The sequence below is a fragment of the Heterocephalus glaber genome, unplaced genomic scaffold, assembly GCF_053883595.1.
Source record: "Heterocephalus glaber isolate CG9 unplaced genomic scaffold, H.glaber_assembly_v1.0 deba00001577, whole genome shotgun sequence".
NCBI lineage: Eukaryota > Metazoa > Chordata > Mammalia > Rodentia > Bathyergidae > Heterocephalus > Heterocephalus glaber.
The window spans coordinates 4486962-4499045 of record NW_028258358.1 but is presented as its reverse complement, the minus strand read 5'-3'; the positions used below and the strand labels follow the sequence as shown (position 1 = coordinate 4499045).

Here is a 12084-nt window from a genome sequence, read left to right as displayed (position 1 = left end):
TGCTGTTTTTATCACAGTAGGTTTGTAGTATAGTTGCAGGTTGGGGATTGTGATACCCCCTGCCATGTCTCTGTGACCTAGAATTGTTTTTGCTGATCTGGGTCTTTTCTTATTCCAAATGAATTTTTGGATTATTTTCTCAAGGTCTATGAAGTATGCTGGTGGGATCTCAATTGGAATTGCATTGAATCTATATAGAAGTTTTGGAAGTATGTCCATTTTCACTATATTAATCCTTCCTACCCAGGAGCAGGGGATGTCTGTCCATTTTCTGATATCATCTTCAATCTCTCTTTTCAGAATGCCATAGTTTTCAGAGAAGAGGTCTTTGATTTCTTTTGTTAGGTTGATTCCTAGGTATTTCAGTTTTTTGGATGCTATTGTGAAAGGAATTATTTGCTCTATTTCTCTCTCAGTGAGTCTGTCATTGGTGTAGAGGAAAGCTATTGAGTTTTGTGTGGTGACCTTGTAAGCAGCTACTTGACTGAATTTGGTTATTAAGTCTAGAAGACTTTTGGTGGAGTTCTTGGGGTCTTCTATATAGAGTAACATGTCATCTGCAAATAATGACAATTTGACTTCTTCATTTCCTATCTTTATTCCTTTTATTTCTTTCTCTTGTCTAATTGCTGTGGCTAATGTTTCCAGAACTATATTGAACAAGAGTGGTGATAGTGGACATGCTTGTCTTGTTCCTGATTTTACTGTGAAGGATTTCAGTTTTTGACCATTTAGTTTGATATTGGTTGTTGGTTTTTCATAGATGACCTCTATCAGTTTGAGGTAGAGACCATCTATTCCAATTTTTTGCAGGGTTTTTATCATAAATGCATGTTGGAGTTTGTCAAATGTTTTTTCTGCATCTATGGAGATAATCATATGGTTTTTGTACTTGGCTCTGTTGATATAGTTTATTACATTGATTGATTTGCATATATTGAACCATCCCTGCATCCCTGGGATGAATCCCACTTGATCAGGGTGTATGATCTTCTTGATGATCTTCTGCGTTCTGTTTGCCAGTATCTTATTAAGGATTTTTGCATCTATGTTCATTAGTGAGATTGGCCTATAGTTCTCCTTTTCGGTTGGGCCTTTCTCTGCTGTGGGAATCAAGGTGATGTTTGCTTCCAGGAATGAATTTGGGAGCATTGCTTCCCTTTCAATTTCATTGAAGAGTTTGAACAGTAGTGGCAGCAGTTCCTCTCTAAATGTCTTGTAGAATTCAGCAGTGAAGCCATCAGGGCCCGGGCTTTTCTTAGTTGATAAGTTTTTAATTACATTTTCAATTCCCTTGATTGATATTGGGTTGTTTAGAGTTTTTAGGTCTTCTTCATTCAACTTTGGTAATTCATATGTATCTAGGAATCTGTCCATTTCTTCTATGTTGCCCATCTTATTGGCATATAGGTTCTGGAAGTAGGTATTGATGATCATCTGGATTTCTGCTGGGTCTGTTGTCATTTCACCGTTTTCATTCCTAATTGAATGGATTTGGGCCTTTCCTTTTTCTGACAAGTTTGGCTAAAGGTTTGTCGATTTTGTTGATTCTTTCGAAGAACCAACTCTTGGCTTCATTGATTTTTTGTATCATTCTCTTAGTCTCCATTGCATTGATTTCTCCTCTGATCTTTATAATTTCCTCCCTTGTATGAGCTCTGGGGTTGTCCTATTCTACTTTTTCTAGAAGCTTGAGTTGCAGCATCGGGTTGTTTAATTGGGCTCATTCTGTTTTCCTAATGTGCATATTCACTTCTATGAATTTCCCTCGTAAGTCTGCTTTCATTGTGTCCCATACATTCTGATATGTTATATTGTCATTGTCATTTCATTGAAGGAACTGTCTGATTTCTTTTTTTTTTTTTGGTACTGGGGATCGAACTCGGGTCCTTGCGCTTGCAAGGTGTCTGATTTCTTCTTTAATTTCCTCTGTGATCCATTGGTTATTCAGAAGTGTGTTGTTCAATTTCCACATGTTTATGAAATTTTTTGAGTTTCTTTTGCTATGGATCTCCAATTTCATCACATTATAGTCTGATAATATACAGGGGATAACTTCAATTCCTTTGCACTTACTTAAACATGTTCTATGTGTGAGTATGTGGTCTATTTTGGAGAATGACCCATGTCCAACTGAGAAGAATGTGTATTCTTATTTTGTGGTGTTGAAGACTCTGTAAACATCTGTTAAGTTCATTTGTTCAAGAGTTCGATTGAGTTCTAGTATTTCATTACTTATTTTTTTAGTTGATCTATCTATTTGTGACAATGGGGTGTTGAGGTCCCCCACTACAATTGTATTAGTGCATATATGACTTTTCATGTCTGTTAGTATTTGTTTTATATTATTGGGTGTACTAGTGTTTGGTGCATAGATATTTATGATTGTCATCTCTTCCTCTTGGATTCTTCCCTTTACAAGGATGTAGTGTCCTTCATCGTCTCTCTTCATCAGTGTTGGTTTGAAATCTACTTGATCTGCAAAGAGGATAGCTACTCCTGCTTTTTGGGGGTTCCTGTCACATGGAGTATTGCTTTCCACCCTTTAACTTTCAGTCTATGAGCTTCTTTTTGAATTAAGTGTGTTTCTTGTATGCAGCATATTGTTGGATTTTGCTTCTTGACCTATTCTGCCAGTCTATTTCTTTTGATTGGTGAATTGAGGGCATTATCATTGATGGTTATAACTGAAACATATTGACTTGTCATTGCCATGACTTTTTCTTTTTGTTGGGTTCTCTTCCTTTACCTTTAATTTCTTGTCATGCCAGATGGGTTCATTCTGCTTTGCTTCCTGGGGGTTGTGATCCTCATTGTCTGTTCCTAGGCAATTCTCTAAAATTTTTTGGAGTGCTGATTTGGTGTTCTCAAAGTTCCTAAGGTGCTCTTTGTCATGAAAGTATCTTATTTCTCCATCCATTTTGAAAGATAATTTTGAAGGGTTCATCGATCTGGGTTGGATGCTGTTTTCTTTTAGGGTTTGGAATATGTCACTCCAAGCTCTTCTTGCCTTGATTGTTTGTGTTGAGAAGTCTCCTATGATTCTGTTGGCTTTCCTTTGTATGTGATTTGTTTCTTTTCTCTAGCTACTTGTAGAACTTTGTAAAATGGATATAATCAAAGCTTCACGGGGCTGTTGATGATTAAGTGAGACAATGCTTGTAAATCTCAGTGCGCGAGGGAGCCCCAGAGACAGGGCCCGGCCGGCAGAGCTCCTCCGCTGTTACCCAAGGCCACTTGCAGCATGAAGGCCCCCGTGCAGCAGTCCACTCGTGGGCTGCAGGCCCTCCCCCCTCAGCACCACTGCTGGGGCGGCTGTCAGGTCAAGACCAGGCCATCGTATGTGGATGAGACTTTGTTTGGCACCCCTGTGGACCCTCGGCCCTGTGTCCCAGGCTTTGACCTGCCCTGGGCGCAGAAGACTAATGGAACCAGAGCAATGGGCACCAGGGCTATACAGAGCTCCCCAGGGAAGGGGAGCTGTAAGATCACCCCCTCTGGGGGCAGGACCCCAGCCCTCATGCCAGGGAAGAAGAACAGATACAGGCTGATCAGCCACACTCCGTCTTATTGTGATGAGTCACTCTTTGGCTCCTGACCCAAGGGCACCAGCTAGGAGGCCTCTCGCATGGCGAAGGGGGACACAGCAAAGCTCCACACCCTCTTCTGGACACTGCCTGCCACTCCCAGGGGCCTTGACTCTCCCCACCTCAGGGAGACCCCACTTCACTTCGAGCTGTCCATCCAAGTGGCTCCTCCATGACACCGCCCCAGGTGGCAGCTGACTCCCAAGGGTTCTCCCTGGATGGCCCTGAGGTCCCTGGCCCTCTGAGGTGAGAGAGTTCCCATTCCCTCACCTGCCTGAGCATCCCCAGTGCTGGTCACCCAGCCTCCAGTGCCCCACACTCAAATGGACCTCAGGACCCAGGCCTCCCCCGCACAGGGATGACCTTCCAGAGCCCTCTGGTGACCCCCAGGGCTCCCTCAGTCAGTGCTTCAGTGCCAGCTACCCCCCAGGGAGGCAGGGGCCCCAGAATCCAAAGCCCCCCTGGAGGTGAGCTGCTTTCACATGAGGAGGGATGCAGCCCCTGGTGGGGTCCCTTCATGGATGGAGGAGCCCCTGAAGGACCTCCATGGCATGGGTGGGCAGTGCCTCCCTTTATCCTGACAGTCCGCTTGCTCTCTGCCTTCTCCCTGATATGTCTCTGGCCCCCTGGAGATGTCCCCTCTGGCCTGTCCCAGCCATACTACGAATCAGTGCCAATCCAGGGTTTCCACCTCCCGTTGTCCGGTGGCCACGTGTGACTTGCCACCAGGAGGGGTCCTTCCCACCTCCCTCCCTCCAGGCCAGCTTCTTGCTCAGGACCCAGGGTCCCCCTGAATCTGGAGGCATTAGAGGAGTTTTCTTTGAAATGTGTGTATTTAGTTCCACGTATTAAATATATCTGTAGCTCATAAAAAAAAAAGAAGATAAAGCAAATTAGACAAGAAATCAGGAAATATGAGTAAGTTATGGGCATTATTTAATTCATGTACATATCAATATTTCTTCTTAAATTATGATAAATAAAATATTCAAATATAAGATATTAAGAAGAGAAATTGTGTGCAAGGTATATGGAAATTAGTATACTAGTAATTTTTCTGTAATTCTAATGTGTTAACAATTATATTAAATGAAATAAAAAGAAATGAACTATGATTATGGAGATCACATTAAGGGAAAAGATGGTAGTATGGGAAAAAGTGAATAAAAAGAGAAGTAAAGAGATATACAAAAGATTCAAAAGTTAAATATGAATTAGACAGGCAAACAAAATCCAATTTGTTTTAATTGGTGTCCAAATTTTATAAGCACTTTGAAGACAAGAAGCATTTAAAATTATAAATTACAATCTTGTATTAAAAAATTCAATGAGAATATAGAAGTGAAACACTGTGTATGTAGAAAAATATTCCAAGTATAAAGAAACCCTTATTATATCCCAGTGCAGGTTTTATATGTTTAGCAAACAAGTAAATTAGTCTTTCAAAGAGTACAACACAAACACAAGGGGAAAATTGAGTTAGACTTTAGGTATAATTAACAGTAGGATCTTAGTTGGAAAAAGTGTAAAATATTATTTGAAGATTCTCAAAAATATCAAATACAAGTAAACAATTTTATGCCAAAAGTGATTTCAAGAATAAACTTAGACAATTATGAATATGCATGAACTCATTAAATATTATTCTATAAATTCTGGCTGAGTAATTTGTACATATAGACAACTGAAGTCTTTCTTTAGTATGTATGATATTTTGGGGAAAACACAGTTTTACCTATTTATATAAATTTTTAGCCTCTCAACTATTACAATGGATGTCTGACCATATAAACATCAAAGGAGAAAATATTTCTTGTCATTCTACATAAAAGTGGTATCAGTCTTTCATTAGAGAATACACTTCAGACAAATATGAACTAATTTGTGAGGCCTCATAAGGCTTAAGTGAAAGCATTGAATATATTTACTTAATTTTTAAAATACAATTAAAGTTTATTTGGTAAACATTAAGATACATACATTGATAAATTATTAAGATACAAAGTGATAGCAAGGAATTTTGTAATGCAGAAATAAGGAAAAATCAATATAGGAAAATGTGTTATACAAATATAACTTTGGTGAAGGCATAAATAGACCATTCTAAAAAATATCATGAGAATGTGAAAAATCAGTTTTGCAAACGTTGGTATTTTACTTAATCAACATGATGCAGATTTAAATTCTCACTTTTGACAAATTGTAGACAGGTAAAGAAGGGAAAGCAATAGTTACTCACCTCATTGTTATTCAGAAAAGAACATGATAGACTCTATTGGACTTATTTTATGAATTATGAATGTCTAGAAATTACCTAACTTACCAAATAAAAAGCAAAAAATGAAATATCTATGTTCAAATATTAAGAGAATTTTTTGAAAATCATTTAAAAGTTTAGGAATACCTAGAACTGAAGCACTATACTAATCCACCAATTCTCCATTGATTTTCCATGTGAAAGACATTGAGAAAATCAATCCTTTAAAGGAGAAATTCCACAAAGTATATCTGGTGTCTATTTCACCTAAAGAAAAAAATGGTCAAAATCTACCTTGTTTTATTGGCAGATAATCTGAACAAATGACTGAAAACTCAGAATAAGATTGAAAGGTTGCCCACATATAAGTCCTGGAATATGTGTATGACTAGATCTGTAGGGAAGAATACAGTATTTTATCAAAATGCTCAAACAATAATGGCAATGCCTTCAATAATCGGCAGGCAGAAGGGTTAATGATTTATTCTATGAAAACATTCAGTGTCTTTCTTAGCTTTCCTGGCATATACTCAGTAAACTCATGAATTGAAGCAAATTCATTTTCAGATCTGGACAATGTATAAATTCACACCCACGAATTTTTCTGCTGCAAGGCTGAATTTACCCCAGTATCCAAAAGTAGAGGTTCAAAATATCACCATTTCTCAGTGGAGTAGTCAAATAGGTGGCAGGTACATTAATTATAGATGACTGTCATGATTGGTGTTGTCTTCTCATTGAAAAAGATAGATTGTAGCTAGATGTATGTTCATTGCCAAAGGGCTATGATAGTTCTTCCTTTTGATGGCTGAGAAAATATACATATTCTTAAAGAATATATCAGAGATGAAAGACATAGTCCAGATTCTCTTTAACAACCCTTAAAAGGAACCAATCTCACTAAGCTTTAATCTCATACTCTGAGTCTTCAGAAATAGGGTAGATCTCTCTTGTATAAACTATGTATTCTAAACTTGTAAACAATTTCTTATAGAAGCTCTGGAAAACTATTAAAATAAAAAAATATAATGCAATATTGTTTCTTGTAAATTTAAATTGTAATTAAAAGAGTATTTAGAAATTCTGAGTGAGTGGTAGGTTATTTTCCTTTGGCATTTCCCACAACTTCTTTGAGAAACTTTTTCCAACATTACAGGGACTAGAAAATTGTATTGCTTGAAGATTCCAGTTTAAATTCTACCATGAAAATATATCTGCATGAAAATTTGGAATGTAAATTAGAAATGAGAATTGGCCCTGCAGGAGTAATGAATAAGCACATGGGCTTTGACGATGACAGATGTAAAATTGTCCTAGTAGCTTATGGGCGTTGCATTCACATCCCCTTGCTGGAGAATACAGGTAGTTCATCTTATTCATAGTGGCTCTTGGTGAGATCAGTAGTAACTGAAACTTGAACAATAGTTATGGATTTCTTGACCTTTTTACCTCAACATTTCTGACATTATTTTAAGACTCTAATTCCTTATATTATAGTCCTGGCAGTTTGAAATACCTAAAGTCATCACAGTTTTCCTAAATCAAATACACATTCTCTCAAACTTTATAAAACAAATTAAAATTTAGAAATAGGATTTCTTACATAATCCAAAAATAATGAAAAACTTTACAGAATAAAAAATTGTATGACCTTTCGGTTTAAAAAAATCCATTTTATCTCTAAAGATTAATTGGTGCTTTGCTTACTCTAGCTGCACATTGTACTGTAAAAGTGTAAATGATGAACATCAAAAAGCATTAATGTGAATGTCTCATCAACTATGTCTTGAAAGTTTGCAGACACCCATGGATTAAGCTTGGGGGCAGATTTTTATGTCTCCTAAGTGATGTTGACTTAAAATGGAAAAAGTTAAAAGAAATATCTACTTGGCTGGAAAATATTTTACATATTAGAGTACTTCATGTGAAACAAACTGAGACTGCTGTCAAATTGATTTTATCTTCTAGAAAATTATACTTCATTTTATATCACAATACAGACATTTAGTATAGAAGCAAAGTGAATATAGTGCATACTTGTCATAAGATAATAACTACTCTGAAGAATTTTAGATATGTAGTTAATATTTGTATCTTACAGCCTTAGGGATATGATTTTATTATGACAAACACACTCCTTATCATTTTTTTGGAAAACATATTATTAGTGTAGTATCTTAATATTCTTCAATTTTAAGTTTCAAATTTCTATATTGAAGAATTCTATATATTCAAACATTTTAGAGTGGATCCTAAACCCTTTAGTCCTGCTGCTACTACTACATATCTTATAGACTGAGCACTATAAGCACATTCTATTGTCCTAAATTCTTGGCCTAGGCTGTTATGTTATCCATCAATTTCTTGAGGTTAAGTTTAACAGTTATTTAGAGAATTACATTTAGATTGTATCCTTAGATAATGTATATATGCAGCATTAGAAATAGGTACTTTCAAAAACTCATTTCCAAAACACTTTAAATTAATGTTGCTAGGACAAATCTGAGTGGGTCTGGATGCCTCATTGTGTTTTGTTTTTTGTTGTTTTTTGTATTAAATTATTTTATTGGTACATTGTAGGTATACAACACAATTACATTTCTCGTTGGGAATTGTACCTTTATATAATGCATCTTGGTCCTTATTTGTTCCCCATTCCTAGCCCTCCCTTCACGCCCTCCACCCTTCCCTATTTACAAAGACTTTATTTCCATTTTTTCCATTTCTCATCATTTTTTTCCTTTCCCTTTTTTCCTTTGCCCTGCCCCTCCCACTACCCCTACACCTTTGGCCCTTTTCTTCCTATTTTACATTATCGATAATTCGTTCTAATCATTGATACATTTTAGGTATACAATATAATGACATGCATCATTGGAAATTTACACCTTTACATAGTCTCTCTTGGTTCTTATTTTTCACCCTTGGCCAGCCCTCCCTTCAACCCCTCCAGTATTCCCTATTTACAAAGATTTTGTTCCTATTTTTCCATTTTCTCATATTAATCCCATTCCCTTCTATCCTTTCCCCTAGCCCTCCCACTTCCTTCCCCTTTTCCCCTTTTCTTCATATTTCACATGACCTATTATACATTTAGTCCTTATTTACACTTTCAGTTTCTCACATCAGAGAAGCTATTCGGTATTTACACATGTGTGTCCTATTTATTTCACTTAAGAGTATCATGTCAATGTGCATCCACTTAGCTATAAATGTCTCTAATTTCTCATTTTTTATGGCTGAGTAGTACTCCATTTTAGAAAAAAAACAACACATTTTCTTTATCCAGCCTCCAGTTGATGGGCATTTGGGCTGTTTCCAAGTTTTAGGTATTACGAACTGTGCTGCTATGAACATGGGTGCACATATATCACTGTGGTATGATTCTTTTAATTCTTTGGGGAAGATCCCCAGTAGTGGAATAGTGGGGTCAAATGGGACTTCCAGTCCCAGTTCTTTGAGGTATCTCCATACTGATTTCCACAGTGCTTGCACCAGTCTACACTCCCACCAGCAGTGGAGCAGGGTTCCTCTTTCCCCACAGTACCTCCAGCATTTGCTATTGGTTGATTTCATGATAGCAGCCATTCTTTCTGGAGTGAGGTGGAATCTCAGCATTGTGTTCATTTGCAACTCTCGAATGACCAGTGATGTTGAACATTTTTTCATGTATTTATTTGCTATTTCTACTTCGTTGTCTGAGAAATGTCTGTTCATTTCAGATGCCAATTTTTGGTTTGGGTCTTTAAATTTGGGAGGTCTGATCTTTTTAAATTCTTTATAGATTCGAGATAGTAGACCTTTGTCTGAGGAAAAGCAGGTGAAGATTTCTTTCCCACATTGTGGGTTGTCTCTTCACACTGCTGGTAGTTTCTCTTGCTGTGCAGAAGCTTTTTAATAAGAAGAGATCCCATTTGTTGATTATTTGTGCTAGTTCACAGGCAACTGAGGTTTTGTTCATAAAATCTTTTCCTACACCAATGTCTTCAAGGGTTCTACCTAACCTCTGTTCCAACTGGTTCAGAGTTTCTATTTTAATATTTAGACCTTTAATCCATTTTGATTTTAGTTTAGTGCATGGTGAGAAATACAGGTCTAGTTTTAATCTTTGGCAAGTTGAAACCCAATTTTTCCAGCACCATTTATTAAAGAGGCTATCTTTCCTCCAGTGAGGGTGTTTGGCTCCTTTGTCAAAGATGAGATGGCTGAGTGTGTCTGCTGTTGTTTTTGCATCTTCTAATCTGTTCCACTGGTCCTCAGGTCTGTTTCTTTGCCAGTAACATGCAGTTTTTATCACAGTAGTTTTGTAGTAGAGTTGCAGGTTGGGGATTGTGATACCCTCTGCCATGTCTCTGTTTCCTAGAATTGCTTTTGCTATTCTGGGTCTCTTCTTGCTCCAAATGAATTTTTGGATTGTTTTCTCAAGGTCTATGAAGTATGCTGGTGGGATCTCAATTGGAATTGCATTAAATCTATGTAGCAGTTTTGGAAGTATGGTCATTTTCACTATATTAATCCTTCCTACCCAGGAGCAGGGGATGTCTGTCCATTTTCTGATATAATCTTCAATCTCTCTTTTCAAAGTGCCATAGTTTTCAAAGAAGAGGTCTTTGATTTCTTTCATAAGGATGATTCCTCGGTATTTCAGATTTTTGGATGCTATTGTGAAAGGAATTATTTGCCCTATTTCTCTCTCAGTGAGTCTGTCATTGGTGTAGAGGAAAGCTATTGATTTTTGTGTGTTGACATTGTAACCAGCTACTTGTCTGAATTTGGTTATTAAGTCTAGAAGACTTCTGGTGGAGTTCTTGGGGTCTTCTATATAGAGTATCATGTCATCTGCAAATAATGACAATTTGACTTCTTCATTTCCTATCTTTATTCCTTTTATTTCTTTCTCTTGTCTAATTGCCATGGCTAATGTTTCCAGAACTATATTGAACAAGAGTGGTGACAGTGGACATGCTTGTCTTGTTCCTGATTTTAGTGTGAAGGATTTCAGTTTTTGACCATTTAGTATGATATGGGCTGTTGGTTTTTCATAGATGGCTTCTATCAGTTTGAGGTAGAGACCATCTATTCCAATTTTTTGTAGGGTTTTTATCATAAATGCATGTTGGATTTTGTCAAATGCTTTTCCTGCATCTATGGAGATAATCACATGGTTTTTGTCCTTGGCTCTGTTGATATAGTGTATTACATTAATTGATTTTCGTATATTGAACCATCCCTGCATCCATGGGATGAATCCCACTTGATCAGGGTGTATGATCTTCTTGATGATCTTCTGCATTCTGTTTGCCAGTACCTTATTAAGGATTTTTGCATCTATGTTCATTAGTGAGATTGGCTTATAGTTCTCTTTTCTCAGTTGGGTCTTTCTCTGCTTTGGGGATCAAGGTGATGCTTGCTTCCAGGAATGCTTTTGGGAGTATTGCTTCCCTTTCAATTTCATTGACGACTTTAAACAGTAGTGGCAGCAGTTCCTCTCTAAATGTCTTTTAGAATTCAGCAGTGAAGTCATCAGGGCCTGGGCTTTTCTTAGTTGATAAGTTTTTAATTACATTTTCAATTTCATTAGTTGATATTGGATTGTTCAGAATTTTTAGTTCTTCTTTGTTCAACTTTGGTAATTCATATGTATCTTGGAATCTGTCCATTTCTTCTGTGTTGTCCATCTTATTGGCATATAGTTTCTGGAAGTAGGTATTGATGATCATCTGGATTTCTGCTGGGTGTGTGGTCATTTCACACTTTTCATTCCTAATTGCATGGATTTGTGCCTTTTCTTTCCATTTTCTGACAAGTTTGGCTAAAGGTTTGTCGATTTTGTTGATTCTTTCGAAGAACCAACTCTTGGCTTCATTGATTTTTTGTATCATTCTCTTAGTCTCCATTGCATTGATTTCTCCTCTGATCTTTATAATTTCCTCCCTTGTATGAGCTTTGGGGTTGTCCTGCTCTTCTTTTTCTAGAAGCTTGAGGTTCAGCATCAGGTTGTTTAATTGGGCTCGCCCTGCTTTCCTAATATGCATAATTACTGCTATGAATTTTCCTCATAAGTCTGCTTTCATTGTGTCCCATAGATTCCGATATGTTGTATTGTCATTGTCATTTCATTGAAGGAACTGTCTGTTTTCTTCTTTAATTTCCTCTGTGACCTATTGGTTATTCAGAAGTGTGTTGTTCAATTTCCACATGTTTATGAAATTTTTTTAGTTTCTTTTGCTATGGATCTCC

General features: G+C 37.0%; 1 pseudogene; it reads left to right on the top strand.

The window, feature by feature from the left end:
* Window positions 1-3244: 3244 nt before the first annotated feature.
* LOC101715190 (RBPJ-interacting and tubulin-associated protein 1 pseudogene) lies at window positions 3245-4058 on the top strand (annotated as a pseudogene).
* The last annotated feature ends 8026 nt before the right edge of the window (window positions 4059-12084 follow it).